At 44.7% G+C, this 17,346-nt stretch overlaps 1 protein-coding gene across 1 annotated transcript in view; it reads left to right on the forward strand.

Moving 5' to 3' along the window:
* The first annotated feature begins 10 nt into the window (after positions 1–10).
* The window catches only part of FBXO42 (F-box protein 42), a 105,716-nt gene continuing 88,380 nt past the window's right edge, over positions 11–17,346 (forward strand). The window contains exon 1 of the mRNA XM_055574350.1: positions 11–642. The gene's annotated coding sequence lies outside the window, so the exon portion shown is untranslated. The remainder of the gene's footprint in view (positions 643–17,346) is intronic.

The following is a 17,346-nucleotide window of genomic DNA, read 5'->3' on the forward strand; positions in this document are numbered from 1 at the left end:
CCTTGAGGGCTTACAGAGACAGTACCGAGCATGTGCAAGGCGGGCGTCCGGGTTTCCGGGAAGACCGCGGAACCAAGACTCTTCCGTCCAGGGAACCCAAACAACAGGAGCGGTTGCCGTCGGACCCCTTCACCAGGTGAAGCAAGAAGCGCTCCAGTAAGGAAGGCCGGCTTCCGTCGGCCCTAGTCCCGTGTTAACCATATATGGACTGCTTTGAAAACGAGCCAATCAGCTTGTGCCAAGTTTGAATTGTCCCGAACTCCTTCAATTTTGCCCCAAACCGCGGCGCGGGGAGACAGATTTCAGCCGTTTCCTGTCTCCTTGCTGGTCGACCTCGGAACACAGCTCTTTCTTTTCTCGAAAGCTGGTGCCATAGTACTGGCTTCTATGCGCCCCAGGCAGTGAGCCCTTGCTCGACGAGAATTTTTGGCGATCGCAAACGGACTAAGGCCGCGTGGTCGTCTGGCTGAGGCCCTGTGGCCCCGGGCTGGGTGTAGGTCCTCGCCACAGACCCTGAGTGGACACCTAGACGCGATTTGTCTAGAGGCTCTGCTATCGGGTTCCTGCTTCCAGCCGCAGAGGCGCTCCAGGCTCCTCCGAGCTCCTTTCATTTTTGGGGGAAACAGCTCCTGGATCTTTTGGGTGAGTAACCTCGTAAAAACGCGCTTGTGCCTAAATTGTCCATTCCGCATCAGGATTATGGGTTAGGGTCCCACTCTAAGGGCGAATGTATAAAAGGTTACAGCGCCTGCAGAGAGCCGAGATTCAGTTCCTGGTCCTGGAACTAAGATCCCAGGAGCCGGCCGAAAAAGTAAAAACGCTTACAGCCGCTGAGGTACTCAAAAGTTCGGATTAGAGTCCCAGGCCCTTAACTTGGTCAGTGTCTGATTGTTTCATGTGTTAGGAATTGGCTAGTAGGGTTAAATTGGATGGTCACTGAAAAACTTTATTGAATCTGTATTCTGCCATTTTGCTGTGGTCATCCTGAAAAAAAAAAAACAAAAAAACAAAAAACAAAAAAAAACCCTTCTAAAATGGGGAATGGTAACAGCGTACCTGACAACACTCCCTTGAAAAGTGTTTTTCAAAGTTGGTCAAGGGTTAGCTCTAAGCCGATGAAAAAGAAGAAAATGCTTTACTTGTGTAACACTGTCTGGCCCAAATATCAGCTGGAGTCAGGGGAAAAATGGCCCCAGAATGGGTCTTTGAACTATAATACTATTTTACAATTAGACTCGTTTTGTAAGAGACAGAAAAAATGGGAAGAAATCCAGTATGTAGAATCATTTATGACTTTATATAAGAGGAGAAATTGGTATAAGGAAATTAATGAAAACACGATCACGATGGGTCAGAGCCAAGACTCTCAGAAAAAGTCTCTTTTACCTGAGTCAGAGTCAAATGATGGTCTAGTCCCTTCATGGCCAGCTGTTGCAGTAGCCCGACGGTCTGCCCCTCCCTCAGCGCCTGGTCCCTCAGCGCCTGCTCCATTAGCTCGTCCCTCACCGCCTCGTCCCTCAGCGCCTGGTCCCTCAGCGCCTGGTCCCTCAGCGCCTGGTCCCTCAGCGCCTCCTCCAGTAGCCCGTCCCTCAGCGCCTGGTCCCTCAGCGCCTGGTCCCTCAGCGCCTGCTCCATTAGCTCGTCCCTCACCGCCTCGTCCCTCAGCGCCTGGTCCCTCAGCGCCTGGTCCCTCAGTGCCTCCTCCAGTAGCCTGTCCCTCAGCGCCTGGTCCCTCAGCGCCTCCTCCAGTAGCCCGTCCCTCAGCGCCTGGTCCCTCAGCGCCTGGTCCCTCAGCGCCTCCTCCAGTAGCCTGTCCCTCAGCGCCTGGTCCCTCAGCGCCTGGTCCCTCAGCGCCTGCTCCATTAGCTCGTCCCTCACCGCCTCGTCCCTCACTGCCTCGTCCCTCACCGCCTCGTCCCTCACCGCCTCGTCCCTCACCGCCTCCTCCAGTAGCCCGTCCCTCAGCGCCTGGTCCCTCACCGCCTCCTCCAGTAGCTCCTTCCTCGGTGGCCCCTCCCTCGGTGGCCCCTCCCTCGCCACCTTTTGTGATAGCCCCTTCGTCCACACCTCTGGTGGTTCCCTCGACTTGTGAAGCGGGCCTTCCTGCAGGCAGTGCCAAGGCGTCTACCAGTCTTCCTCGGGCTGCTGGTCCGGCTCTGTACTCACCCTTAGCAGATGATCACGAAGGCACGGTCTCCCTTCTCTGTCCCCATCAGGGTACTCAGTTTGGCCCAGCGAACACTCTACCTCAGACAAAGCAATTTCTGTTAAGGCAGGTCCCAGCTGGCTTAGATGACCAATGCCAATCCAGAGCATGTGGAGTGACGCATCATGGTTTATCAGTAATAGATTTATTTAATTATAAAGCTAAAATGCCGTCTTATCAGGATGATCCCAGGAAGATGGAACGTCTCTTTAAAGGCATTTTTGCTGTTTATCATCCTAATTGGGCTGCCATACAGGTCCTCATGAATAGCCTCCTCAGTCCAGAGGAGCGCAGCATGGTATTAGAGAAGGCCCGTCAGGAAGCTGAAAGGCTCCGTGAGATACACCCAGAGAGTCCAATCAGAACTTCAGCAGAGCAGGCTCTTCCTAGAGCTGAACCAGGATGGGATCCCAGTGATCCAGAAGATCAAGCAAGGCTGGATCATTATAAAGATTGTTTAATGATTGGACTGCAAAAGGGGGCAAACAACTTCAAGAGGGTCCAGAATGTAAGGCAAGGGCAGGAGGAGTGCCCATACACCTTTCTTGAAAGGCTTCATGAGGCTTTCCAAAAATATACTGATATTGATCCCGAACACCCAAATAATATGGGACTGGTCAATTTAACCTTTATCAGTCAGAGTGTCCCAGATATAAGAAGAAAACTACAGCAACTGGAAGAGGGACCGTGGCTGCCAACGTCTCAGTTGCTTGAGGTTGCTCTTGAAGTGTTCAGAGGCCTACTCAAAATTCGAGAAAAGCAGGAGCAGTGCATCTTGAGGAAGGCTGCTCTGCTCAGCCTTAACCACTCAAGACCCAGCAGGACATCTGCAAGAAAGAACAAATGGCCACTGGTAAGACCCCAGGGACCTCCAAAACCCAACCGGAAAGGTCATCCATTTGTTGGGCCACAACAGTGTGCCTTTTGTAAACAGGAAGGACATTGGAAACGGGAGTGTCCCCAAAACAGATGGGGCCCCCTCTCCTCCAAGACAACGTCCATCAATGGTGTATTTGGGGAAGTTGCTCAGAAACCTTTTCTACAGCAGCTCCAATGTCACATAGAGAAAACATCTATAAAGTACAACTTTATGTATGAGTTTGAATGTCATAGTCCCTCATCAGGGCAAGAGGTACTAACAAATTTAAATGACCGAGTGGGTTACTCAGCAGAAAAAGTAGACACCAGAGTACTCCCAGGTCAAATTTTCACCCTCCAAGCTGCACCATTACAATTGGGAGACAAGACTCCATCAGATGTCCCTGAAGAAATTTTACAAAAGATAAGAGCAGACGTTTGGGCTGATGGGACGCCAGGAAGAGCCAAGACAGCTGACCCAGTAGTAGTAAAACTCCGTCCAGGTGCCCAGGTTCCAAATTTAAAGCAGCCTCCTTTGAAAAGGCATGTCAAGGAAGGTATAAAGCCTCTGATAAACACCTTTCTTAAATACCAATTAATTCGACCATGTCAGTCCCCATATAACACTCCTATCTTGCCAGTACAAAAACCTGGGACTGGAGAGTATCTTTTTGTGCAGAATTTGAGAGCTATCAACCAAATTGTAGAGGATATACATTCAGTGATGCCCAATCCAGATTTCTCTGGAGACTTTTCCTGGTTTACAGTTCTGAACTTAAAAGATGCCTTTTATTGCATACCCCTCAGTCCTGAGTCCCAGAAACTGTTTGCATTCGAGTGGGATGATCCAGAGACAAACATAAAGCAGCAGTATTGCTGGACGGTCCTTCCACTGGGATTTAAAAATGCCACCACCATCTTTGTGGAGGCCTTTCTGAAGGACTTGAAGGATCTCCAATTAAATGAAGGAATCTTACTCCAGTATGTGGGTAATATACTAATTGCTAGTAAAACTAAGGAAGCTTCAGACCAAAATACAGTCCTCACTTTAAACTTTTTGGCGGACCGGGGATATAAAGTCTCCAAAGAAAAGGTACAAATTTCTCAACCAACTGTAAAGTATCTAGGAGTTGAGTTGTCAAAAGGACAGAGAAATCTGTTGCCAGATCGAAGGGAAGCAATAGCTGGGGTGAATGTACCCACCACCAAAAAGCAACTGAAAAGATTCTTAGGAAAGGCTGGGTTTTGTCGTATTTGGATTCCTAACTTTGGACTCATAGTCAAACCTCTATATGAGGCTCTCAAAAGAAGTGTCAGTGAGCCATTAAACTGGACTGCTGAATGCCTTGAGTCATTCCATACCATCAAGGAGAAAATTTCAACAGCCCCAGCCCTTGGTCTCCCAGACATTAAAAAGCCATTTGACCTTTTTGTGCATGAAAGACAGGGTGTGAGTCTTGGAGTGCTAACTCAAAATTTAGATACTGCCAGAAGGCCAGTAGCTTACCTTTCCAAACAATTGGATATTGTAAGTCAAAGATGGCCAGTTTGCTTCCGGGCTGTGGCTGCAACCTGTGACCTTTTACAAGAAGCTGAAAAGTTCACTGCGGGCAGTCCTACTAGTGTGCACACTCCGCACCGCGTGCAACCTTTACTTGAACGAAAGGGCAGATATTTGCTTACTTCAAAGAGGCTAGGAAAATACCGAGCCATCCTATTTGACAAACCAAATGTAACATTAAAGGAGGTATCTGCTTTAAACCCAGCCACTCTGCTCCCCAGTGCAACAGAAGAACCTGTTCACGATTGTATACAAATAACTGAAGAACAGTATCCCAGACCTGACCTGACTGATCAGTTTTCAGAAATGGTTCTAGAGAGAGGTGATGAAAGGGGATTTTATGTTGACTTTTGAGACTTAGATGATGATGAGTAACAAACAAAGAAGGCTGGATATATAATGAACAGGAACTAGTGCTTAGACTGCAGCATTTAATGGGAAGACTTATGCTCAACTACATCAAGGAACCCATTATAGGAAGGATACAACCTATCATTGTCTACAAAAGTTTATTGTTAGTCCATAAATGCAAAGGACCATTCAAAAGGTAATACAAAACCGCCTGATTTGCACCGGAAACAACCCTAAAACTGGGCCACCTCCAACAGAACTAGGAGGTGATTGGCAAATAGACTTGACTGTTAGGCCAAGAGCCATGGGACATTATAGATGTTTGCTGGTATTTGTGGACACCTTCACAGAATGGGGTGAAGATTTTCCACGCCAGAGAGAGCTTCCTAGGTAAAAAGGCCTTACTGAAAGAAACTAGCCCTCATTTTGGGTTACCTCTTTCAATTCAAAGTGACAGCGGAGGAGATATCATAGCTGGGGTAACTCAAGGGTCTACGGGGCCCTTGGGCTACAGTAGAAGTTACATGCTTGATGGAGCCCTCAAAGTACGTCAGGAAGCCAACTTCACTTGAGATGAGGTCTTAACAGTTGCCTTTTTGAGAAGGGTTAGAATGGCCCCTAGAAGTGAGGGCCGCTTGAGCCCTTATGAACTGTTATATGGGAGACCCTTCCTTCAGACCATTATTGCAGTCTTGAAAGTGATCACGTTGTTAAAAGGATTAGATAGTATAAAATGTGTACAATTTCTTGGTGCTGTCTTATTCTCTAGTTGATTAATGTTTCCTACAGACATTCCTTTGCAATGCAGAAGCCCAGGGAATTGGGTCCTCCTGAAACTTGGAATCATTACTTCGTTGAAGATCAACTGCAGCCCAAGTGGATAGACCCTATGAAGTTCTTCTGTTTACACATTCTTCAGTAGAGCTAAAAAGAGTTAAACCTTGGGTATACCACTCCTGAGTAAAAATAGTACCCATTTCTAACCAGCAGCTCCCCGTCCCCTTTACAGTTCTCAAACAGGGCACATTCTTTATGGACAGGAGAAAGTAAGCGTACCAGCCTTCTTAATACTGGTGGGTCCTGGAAACCCATCACTGATTTCTTGACCCCTGATTACACTTGTGAACCCTTAACTGACCTTAAGTTACTTTTCATATAGAAATAGGACAGCTAAGACTCCACCTGGCCAGGAAGAGATGAGGACATCTTCAAAGTAGACAGCTTCTGCTCAGAAGTCTGGTCCAGGCCTATATAAATAAATATTCAATCACTAAAAATGTTTAAAATAACATGGTTTCAGTTCAGTTCAGTCGCTCAGTTGTGTCCGACTCTTTGCGACCCCATGAACTGTAGCATGCCAGGCCTCCCTGTCTATCACCAACTACAGGAGTTTACCCAAACCCATGTCCATTGAGTTGGTGATGCCATCCAACCATCTCATCCTCTATCATCCCCTTCTCCTCCCATGTTCAGTCTTTCCCGGCATCAGGGTCTTTTCAAATGAGTCAATTCTTCGCATCAGGTGGACAAAGGATTGGAGTTTCAGCTTCAGCATCAGTCCTTCCAATGAACACCCAGGACTGGTCTCCTTTAGGATGGACTGGTTGGATCTCCTTGCTGTCCAAGGGACTCTCAAGAGTCGTCTCCAACACCACAGTTCAAAAGCATCAATTCTTCAGCACTCAGCTTTCTTTATGGTCCAACTCTCATCCATACATGACCACAGGAAAAACCATAGCCTTGACTAGATGGACCTTTGTTGGCAAAGTGATGTCTCTGCTTTTGAATATGCTATCTAGGTTGGTCATAACTTTCCTTCCAAGGAGTAAGTGTCTTTTAATTTCAAGGCTGCAATCACCATTTGCAGTGATTTTGGAGCCCCCAAAAATAAAGTCTGACACTGTTTCCACTGTTTCCCCATCTATTTGCCATGAAGTGATGGGACTGGATGCCATGATCTTAGTTTTCTGAATGTTGAGCTTTAAGCCAACTTTTTCACTCTCTTTCACTTGCATCAAGAGGCTTTTTAGTTCCTCTTCACTTTTTGCCATAAGGGTGGTGTCATATTCGTATCTGAGGTTATTGATATTTCTCCCGGCAATCTTGATTCCAGCTTGTGTTTCTTCCAGTCCAGCGTTTCTCATGATGTACTCTGCATAGAAGTTAAATAAGCAGGGTGACAATATACAGCCTTGACGTACACCTTCCCCTATTTGGAACCAGTCTGTTGTTCCATGTCCACTTCTAACTGTTGCTTCCTGACCTGCATACAGGTTTCTCAAGAGGCAGGTCAGGTGGTCTGGTATTCCCATCTCTTTCAGAATTTTCCACAGTTTATTGTGATCCACACAATCAAAGGCTTTGGCATAGTCAATAAAGCAGAAATAGATGTTTTTCCGGAACTCTCTTGCTTTTTCCATGATCCAGCAGATGTTGGCAATTTGATCTCTGGTTCCTCTGCCTTTTCTAAATCCAGCTTGAACATCTGGAAGTTCACAAGTCACATTGCTGAAGCCTGGCTTGGAGAATTTTGAGCATTACTTTACTAGCGTGTGAGATGAGTGCAATTGTGAGGTAGTTTGAGCATTCTTTGGCATTGCCTTTCTTTGGGATTGGAATGAAAACTGACCTTTTTCAGTCCTGTGGCCACTGCTGAGTTTTCCAAATGTGCTGGTGTATTGAGTGCAGCACTTTCACAGCATCATCTTTCAGGGTTTGAAATAGCTCCACTGGAATTCCATCACCTCCACTAGCTTTGTTCATGGTGATGCTTCCTCAGGCCCGCTTGACTTCACATTCCAGGATGTCTGGCTCTTGGTGAGTGTGAGTGATCACACCATCATAATTATCTGGGTCATGAAGATCTTTTTTGTACAGTTCTTCTGTGTATTCTTGCCACCTCTTCTTCATATCTTCTGCTTCTGTTAGGTCCATACCATTTCTGTCCTTTATTGAGCCTATCTTTGCATGAAATGTTCCCTTGGTATCTCTAATTTTCTTGAAGAGATTCTAGTCTTTCCCATTTTATTGTTTTCCTCTATTTCTTTGCATTGATTGCTGAGGAAGGCTTTCTTATCTCTCCTTGCTATTTGGAACTCTGCATTCAAATGGGTATATCTTTCTTTTTCTCCTTTCCTTTTCACTTCTCTTCTTTTCACAGCTATTTGTAAGGCGTCCTCAGATAGCCATTTTGCTTTCTTGCATTTCTTTTTCTTGGTTCATGGACTCCTAAATAATAAGGTATGTTTTTGGAGGACTGTTAAAATTAGGAGTCATAGTTCTGTGTATCATAGGGTTAATCTTTTTACTCACCAATTTTTTTACTTATTATCTGTCTCGTGTATTTAAAAAGGCCTCTTCCACTCACATGATGATTGCCTGAGACTTTAGAATTCAAAGCAGGACTTGTGAATGTTTACAATCAAGGCAAAAACAATTTCATTCCTGTTATAATAACCTATGCTGCCACTCAGCAAGAAGCAGCTACGTAAGAAAAATATGGTCTTTTTGAGTGAAGAAACTTCAAAAAAATGTAAATAAGATATGAGCTTTTAGATAAACTCTATTAAGAATAATTACGCTTTAGGAATGTCTGTCTGAAATAGTGTGTCCAAATTGGGGTAACTTGAATTTCTAAGGGTTGTGCTAAACTAAGTGATGGAAGTTCACTGAATAGCTAGCTCATTTCCAAATAAAGTAAGATTTTGAAACATTTATTACTGAACATTAGTTTCCTCTTACAGAGAAGCTAAAGAAATTTGGGACTGTTAATGAATAAAAATAGGCTAGCGCAAAAACTTGAATTTGGCTTTTCTCTCTGTTAAAAGGACACACTTTCTTCAGATGTTGAACTGCATTTGACCATAGATCTAGGTTTATTTGCCTCCTAAATTGTTCTGTATTTGCCTCTGAAATCCCATATTTTTACTTTGGCTGAGTGAATAGCTATTATTTCACAGTGACCTGTAGTCCCATCTGACTGAGTGCTCTAAACCTTTCTGATATTTGTTGACAAAACTTCCTAAATCATTCTGGTGAAGCACTTTTGGCTTCTAGCTAACTTTGGGATGCTTCCGAGGGCCCCTGAAACATCCCAAAGGGAGATATTACACTAATTGGGTTCAACTTCCATGTTGAATTACATGGGAAATGTTGTCAGGTGAATAATGAGTCTCTGTGGTACATGTTACTAATGCAGATGCCCTAGAAGCATCTGTATGTACGTTCTGGTACGTTCAGGGAAAGGCTGCCGCAACCCCGATCACTGCCCGAAAGTGTTGTCACAGCGCCACCCAGTTTCTTTTGAAAATGCTTCCTCTTCAAGAAGATGTATGGAAAGGACTTTTGGAGCAATACAAGTTTCTGAACTGGGTAAGAAATTAAAGGATTCTAGTGGGAAACCTGATGACTGTACAATGGTTAACAAAAGGACTGAACGAATTGGGAAATATGCTTATCACTTTTATGGTTTCTGAAAAATTACTGGTTTGAATCTGTGTTTTCTAGATCTTAGGAAACCTTCCCCTCAAACTAATTATGACAACAGTAATTTGGTAAAATGATATTGAGTAAACAAATGGAAGCATTTACCTTTTTTCTCTATCTGACCCCTTCAGAGATTGGAAACTCTTAGGGTTCCAGTAACTTTATCAGATAAATTAGGAAGATTATCTCACTAACTGGTACGGAAATCTCAGTTTTGGAGACCTTGAGAAAGAGAGGAATTCACTTAGATCTGTTAGGCAAAATCTGTGATAAGCCTTTGGGATGACTTTCCTAGCCCTGAAAGGTTTTATTTTAAAGTTAAGTTTGAGACTCCATAAAAGTTTCAGCAAAGCAAAAAAAGTCTATGATCAATTATGGTTATATAAATAATCAGGTCAAGTTTATTGAGAATAGACCTATTTTATAAACAAGTCTTAATTTGGTTATATTTGGTAAAAATGAGGGTGATTTTAGGGAGAAAAGGATGTTTCAATGAGTGTTAAATCCCAGTTTGTTAACGAAAGTCTGTATCTACTAAAACTCATTTCCTGAATGGATCTTTGCTGTTAGGGTATTTTAATGTAAAATTTAATTGAATTATTAAAGGACACTCTCAGTTTGTTTCTGAAGCTTAGCTCAATAATCTGTCTTTGGATAAAGATCAGATGCCTCACGACCTGCCACCAAGACTGGAAAAAGACATAATTTAAGGAACAGTCTCCAACCTGGCTGGAAGGACCTTTTATCAGCTACTGTTAACTGGCTCATGCACAGTGAAATTGAAGGATAATTGACTCTTGGACTAACTCCCATTTCCAAAGGCCCCTACACTGGACTGGTCTATAAAGAGGACTGGCTGACCTCAAACTCACCTGAAGACGACGCTCAAACAGAGCAAAGTACACTGTGCTAGGACGAGAAGAAGACGATATCAGAAGCAGACAGCTTGCCCGAGATGCCCGACCTGATTCGTAGGATCATTGACAACGTTTTCTTGATTTCTTGGACCTTTGCACATCAATCAAATGTTTTCTATCACAGACATGATTCTATGCTAATTTAAAACTCAATCCAATTGTTGGGTTGTGGCCTAGTACTTCTGTGTTACCTTGGTGGATTTCTCCTCTCCAGGACTCTGATTGGATAGACCCTAGGAAGTTTATTTTAGGAGAGAGTTCAGTCCTGTTCTGTCTATTCATGATATTACTAGATGGGATCCTCTCACTTGGTCAGTTAATAATACCTGCTCTGACCCTGGCTCATAAGTGTTTTCTTAGGGTCGTTTAAACTAGTAACAAGCTAAGTCTCAATCAAAAAAAAAAAATGTGATCTCTTGTCTACTAAAAGGAAAATTCCCACAATTATGGGATGGATCTATATGCTTAACACCAGGCTATGGTTAAGTTTAAAAGCTCTTTATGTTGGGAACAATTAAATTGTACTAAGAATGATCAACCTAGTATTATTATAAAACTAGGCTGAGTACTTGGTGAACTATGCCTATTATTAACCTTACAGAGAAGGATTGATATGAAACTCAATGGAGTTGTGGTAGTAACTTATAGCCTTGGCACCTACCAGGATGGATAGGAAGGTGTAGCCTGGGACTCCCATGAACTCAAGGTCATATACATAATAAACTAGAGGTAAAAGATTTACAACAGACCATAGACATTGAGACAGGATACGAGGAGACAAGTGCCTGGCTGGAATGGATTAAATATTCTGTGCGCACTTGGAATGAGAGCAGCTGTTATGCTTGCGCAGCAGGTAGGCCGGAGTCTCAGTGGTACCACTGCCACTCGATGGACCTCAGATGCTGTGGGCATAGAATGCATGATACTCCTCTTCAGGACAGTATGGCCTGGGGTAGTAAATCCTGCAGGACCTTGTCACTAATGTTTGTGACTGTGAGGGGTCCGAGGTGTAACCCCCAAGGACTGTCAGACCCCCGTTCCATAATGCTAACTACACCTCGTGCCTCTCTAGGTGGGGGGAGCAGTTAGCATTCTGGGGGAGTGAGTCCGGGTGCAGTGAAGGCCAGTCCTTTGAGGGAATGAACAACCATTCTGCATGAACTATGGCCTGGGAAGACATCTGGTGTTGTGGAGGACCATTGCTTGAGACTCTAGCGGCCAATTGGAGTGGAATTTGCACCCTAGTTCAATTGGCTATCCTTTTCACCCTGGCATTTCGACACTCGGATCCATCTCATAAGCAGACTAACCATAGAGCCAAAAGGAACACTCTAGTCCCGGGTGGGTCATTTGGTCCATATATATTCTATTGGAGTCCCTAGAGGTATTCCTAATGAATCCAAGGCTAGAAACCAAATAGCAGCGAGGTTCGAGTTGGTATTATTCTGGTGGTCCACCATTAATAAAAATGTTGATTGGATAAACTGTATTTACTATAACCAGCGGAGGCTTGTTAACTATACCAGGGATGCTCTAAGGGGAATAGCAAAACAGATGCTACTAGCAAAATGGCGTGGGGAAAATTGACTGGCCTTAGACATGATTCTGGGCTTCCCTTGTGGCTCAGCTGGTAAAGAATCTGTCTGCAATGCAGGAGACCTGGGTTCAATCCTTGGGTTGGGAAGATGCCCTGGAGAAGGGAAAAGCTACCCACTCTGGTGTTCTATCCTAGAGAATTCCATGGACTATATAGTCCATGGGGTCGCAAAGAGTCGGACACGGCTGAATGAGTTTCACTTTCACTTTCAGACCTGATTCTGGCAGAAAAGGGAGGAGTATGTGTTTTGGAGGGTGTCAATGTCGTACTTTCATACCCAACAACACGGCCCCTGATGGCACAATAACAAGGGCCTTGCGAGGTCTGACCACCTTGGGTAATGAGTCGGCCGAAAACTCAGGGATAGATGACTCATTGTCCAGTTTGATGGAACAGTGGTTTGGGATACAGAGAGGCATCATGATGTCTATCCTGACTACCCGTATTGTCACACTTCAAATACCCAGGTAGGGTGTTGCATCATTCCTTGTGTCAGGAGCCTAGTGCACAGATGAATATTAACAGCTCTCACCAAGCAGTCCACTGCAGCCTATCATATCAACCTTCTATTCCTGGAGGAGTCTGAACATGAAAGTCATTCGATGCTAAGTTCGAGGAAAAGAATAATCGACCATCATAAAAAGGGGGTGGGAATTGTAAGAAAAATATGGTCTTTTCTACCAAAGAAGAAAGATTGAAGAAATGGATTCATATTGATTTTTTTTTTTTAGAACAGTTAAATAGGAAGGTATATATATATGTGTGTGTATGTATGTATCCGGCTTGTGCACAAGATTCCTAGGATGGTGACTCATTGTCAGTTTCTTGTTTTCTTACCTTCCTGGTTTCTCTTCCTCATAAGAACAATTTGGCAGGCTAATTTTGTGGGCTTTACCCTGGACACGTGCAAAGAACTAAAGGGCTGGAGAAAATATTTAATATAAATCCTCCACTCAGAAGCTTACAAGTATCACGCATGACCCCCATTGACCAATAAAAACTTAGGCGCCGTTCGGGGAAGATTGTGACTCTGTGGTCCTCCGCCTGCGAGGATCCAGGGGAGGGAACCTGCGTTTCAGGGATGAACACCGGGAGCACGTCCACGCGGTGTGCTGGCTCCCGCATCTTTGCCTGCGGAAGTGGAGCCTGTCCTGCGAGCCACTTGCGTCTGTGTTCTTCCTGTGACACCGCGGGAGAGCATTTCCTGCAGCCAGAGCGGGCATCGCCCTGTTTGCCTTAAGACTGAGGAATGTACAAAGAAAAGGGGGGAATCTGAAATAGCACATAAATGTTGACCTGTTTACCCTGGTTTGCCTCCTTCAATAGGCTGTTGATTAATCAAGCCTTGAGTTATTTTACAGACAGCACGGCACCTGTGGCAGACAGGAACCCATGTCTCCAGGATGACCCCAGGACCTAGAATCTTCCGTTTACAGAACTCACAAAATAGAAATGTTGCCACTGGAGCCTTTTACCAGCAAGAAGTTCTTCAATAAGAAAGACTTGGACAGCTTCCGGCTGTCCAAGTAGCTTGATTCCAATCGGCTTTCTGACCTCCAAGACTAGCCAATAAGACTGTGCCAAGTTTGAAATTCCCCTAACCCCTTACCTTTCACCCTGAGCACTGGATGGGGAGACAGATTTGAGCCCTGCCTCCTGTTGCTTGACCTCACAATAAAAGTCATTCTTTTTCTAAAAGCTGGTGCCATAGTATTGGCTTCTGTGTGTGTCAGACAGCCCTTGCTTGGTAACAGAAGGATGAAAGACATCCACGGATGCATACATTTTATTATTTCTATCTGATAGAGTGAAAGTGATTACAGTATTTCCTCCTCATAAAGCAGTGTTCCAAGCATCTGTTAACACTGTATCCTCTACTGTGAGGTGAAAACATTAGTTGTTTTATCGACATTCCGATCAGATCAGATCAGATCAGTCGCTCAGTTGTGTCCGACTCCTTGTGATCCATGGACTGTAGCCCACGAGGCTCTCTGTCCATGGAATTCTCCAGGCAAGAATACTGGAGTGACTTGCCATTTCCTCCTCCGGGGGATCTTCCTGACCCACGGATTGAACCCATGTCTCCTGTGTCTCCTGCATTGTAGGCAGCCTCTTTACCCATTGAGCCACGGGGAAGCCCCTGCCTGCCTTAAGAAGATTTATAATTCTCACTTCTCTAATCCTGGTTTTTTTTGTTTTTTTTTTTTTTGTTTTTTGCCAAAACATGAAAGCAGGAGAAGAGGCAAATAACTTTTATTTTTATTCTCTCTGGCATGTTCGGTAGGCCTCTCAGTATTCAAAACATATCATTTAGTAGTGTTGCTTTTGTCTGCTACAATGAAGTTATCTGACTTAGAATGCACTTCTTAGAATAGGTTTCTTCTCATATTTTTAGCATGCCATTTAATCTTTCTAAAGTGAGTTTCCTGTTGAGAAATGTTGCCATTTGTATGCCTAATGATTATTATAAATTGCAGTCATGACTTAACTGTTCAGTTCAGTTCAGTCGCTCAGTCGTGTCCGACTCTTTGCGACCCCATGAATTGAAGCACACCAGGCCTCCCTGTCCATCACCAGCTCCCAGAGTTCACCCAGACTCACGTCCATCGAGTCAGTGATGCCATCCAGCCATCTCATCCTCTGTCATCCCCTTCTCCTCCTGCCCCCAATCCCTCCCAGCATCAGAGTCTTTTCCAATGAGTCAACTCTTCACATGAGGTGGCCAAAGTACTGGAGTTTCAGCTTTAGTATCATCCCTTCCAAAGAAATCCCAGGGCTGAGCTCCTTTAGGATGGACTGGTTGGATCTCCTTGCAGTCCAAGGGACTCTCAAGAGTCTTCTCCAACACCACAGTTCAAAAGCATCAATTCTTCGGTGCTCAGCTTTCTTCACAGTCCAACTCTCACATCCATACATGACCACAGGAAAAACCACAGCCTTGACTAGATGGACCTTTGTTGGCAAAGTGATGTCTCTGCTTTTGAATATGCTATCTAGGTTGCTCATAACTTTCCTTCCAAGGAGTAAGCGTCTTTTAATTTCATGGCTGCAGTCACCATCTGTAGTGATTTTGGAGCCCCCCCAAAATAAAGTCTGACACTGTTTCCACTGTTTCCCCATCTATTTCCCATGAAGTGATGGGACCGGATGCCATGATCTTCATTTTCTGAATGTTGAGCTTTAAGCCAACTTTTTCACTCTCTTTCACTTGCATCAAGAGGCTTTTTAGTTCCTCTTCACTTTCTGCCATAAGGGTGGTGTCATCTGCATATCTGAGGTTATTGATATTTTTCCCAGCAATCTTGATTCCAGCTTGTGCTTCTTCCAGCCCAGCGTTTCTCATGATGTACTCTGCATAGAAGTTAAATAAGCAGGGTGACAATATACAGCCTTGACGGACTCCTTTTCCTATTTGGAACCAGTCTGTTGTTCCATGTTCAGTTCTAACTGTTGCTTCCTGACCTGCATACATGTTTCTCAAGAGGCAGGTCAGGTGGTCTGGTATTCCCATCTCTTTCAGAATTTTCCACAGTTTATTGTGATCCACACAGTCAAAGGCTTTGGCATAGTCAATAAAGCAGAAATAGATGTTTTTCCGGAACTCTCTTGCTTTTTCCATGATCCAGCAGATGTTGGCAATTTGATCTCTGGTTCCTCTGCCTTTTCTAAAACCAGCTTGAACATCAGGAAGTTCACGGTTCACATATTGCTGAAGCTGTTACTAGTCTTTATTTAGAAGTTACAGTAACATGCTTACTAGCTTTCTGGTTTCATGACTTCCTGTGTCTGGAATTTCAGTCATCTCTTCGTCTGTCCTCAGCCCATTGTTTACCAACACGCCTCTGGTGTAGGCCACCCACAGTTGGTGACTCCCAAAGTTCATCTCCAACCTTGAACTGACCTAATGTTTACAATTTATATAGCTAGGTTTCTCATTGGCACTTCACATATATATTCCACTAGCAGTTCAAGTGACTTCCCTGGTGGCTCAGATGCTAAAGCGTCTGCCTACAATGCGGGAGACCTGGGTTTGATCCCTGGGTCGGGAAGATCTCTGGAGAAGGAAATGGCAACCCACTCCAGTACCCTTGCCTGGAAAATCCCATGGACGGAGGAGTGTGGTAGATTACAGTTCATGGGGCCACAACGAGTTGGACACGACTGAGCGACTTCCCTTTCACTTTTCAGCAGTTCAAGTACTCTGCTCTAAAATACTACTAATACCATTAAAGCCTTGACCAACTTGAAAGATCAAAGATTTTGTTTTGTTCACTCTCTGGAACTATACTTTAAATACATCCTCCTGTGAACTCAATTCTTAAAAAAAAAAAAAAGATTAATTTACGTATTTATGGCTGTGGTGGGTCTTCATTGCTGCATGGGCTTTCAGTTCAGTCCAGTCGCTCCGTCGTGTCCGACTCTGTGACCCCATGAACCGCAGCACGCCAGGCCTCCCTGTCCATCACCAACTCCTGGAGTTCACCCAGACTCATGTGCATCGAGTCGGTGATGCCACCCAGCCATCTCATCCTCTGCCGTCCCCTTCTGCCGCCGGTCCCTCCCAGCATCAGGCTCTAGGGCTATTGCATTGTTGCGACGTGTGGGCTTCTCATTGCAGGGGCTTTTGTTGCGGAGCATAGGCTATAGGTGTGCGGGCTCAGTAGTTCCAGCTCATGGGCTCTACAGCACAGATTTCCGTTAAGTTGGGGTGCACAGGCTTAGCTGCCCTGCAGGAATCTTTCCTGACCAGGGACTGACCCAAGTACCTGCACTGGCAGGTGGATTCTTAACCACTGAGCCACCAGGGAAGCCCTGAACTCATTCTTTTAAGAAAATTGTTCTAACCGCCTTGGCAGCAACATGGTCGATGAGACCATCAATCGGGCATCACCTAAGTCTCACTTTTTGAGGTGGGATTGATTAGTTTTCCTAGTTGCAGTCGGTTAAGGCTTTGTAAGTTACTGCATGTTACCAGCAGAGGGCGATAGTTTCTTACAATTGTGTTAACAGTTGGCAAGGAGCTTTAACAAAGGAGTTTGTTGAGCATTCCTGACTGAATCTTCCAGGAGACCAGAAAGATAGATATCTTGGAGATCATTTGAGGATGCTGCAAAGGAAACAGCTTTTGTTACACCAAATAGGTAATCAAGAGGCCTGCCCTAATTAATCATGTAGGCCTGTGATCTTGGGCAAGTCCCTTCCTCATCTCTAAAATGAAGGGACGGAATCAAGTGAAGTCTAAAATTGAGGAAGTGGGGGGACTTCCTTGGTGGTCCATTGGTTAAAACTCCATGCTTCTGATGCAGGGGGTATTGGTTCAATCCTTGGTGGGGGAACTAAGATCCCACATGCTGTGTGGCATGGCCAAAAA

Source organism: Bubalus kerabau, chromosome 3 (genome assembly GCF_029407905.1).
Source record: "Bubalus kerabau isolate K-KA32 ecotype Philippines breed swamp buffalo chromosome 3, PCC_UOA_SB_1v2, whole genome shotgun sequence".
Classification (NCBI taxonomy): domain Eukaryota; kingdom Metazoa; phylum Chordata; class Mammalia; order Artiodactyla; family Bovidae; genus Bubalus; species Bubalus kerabau.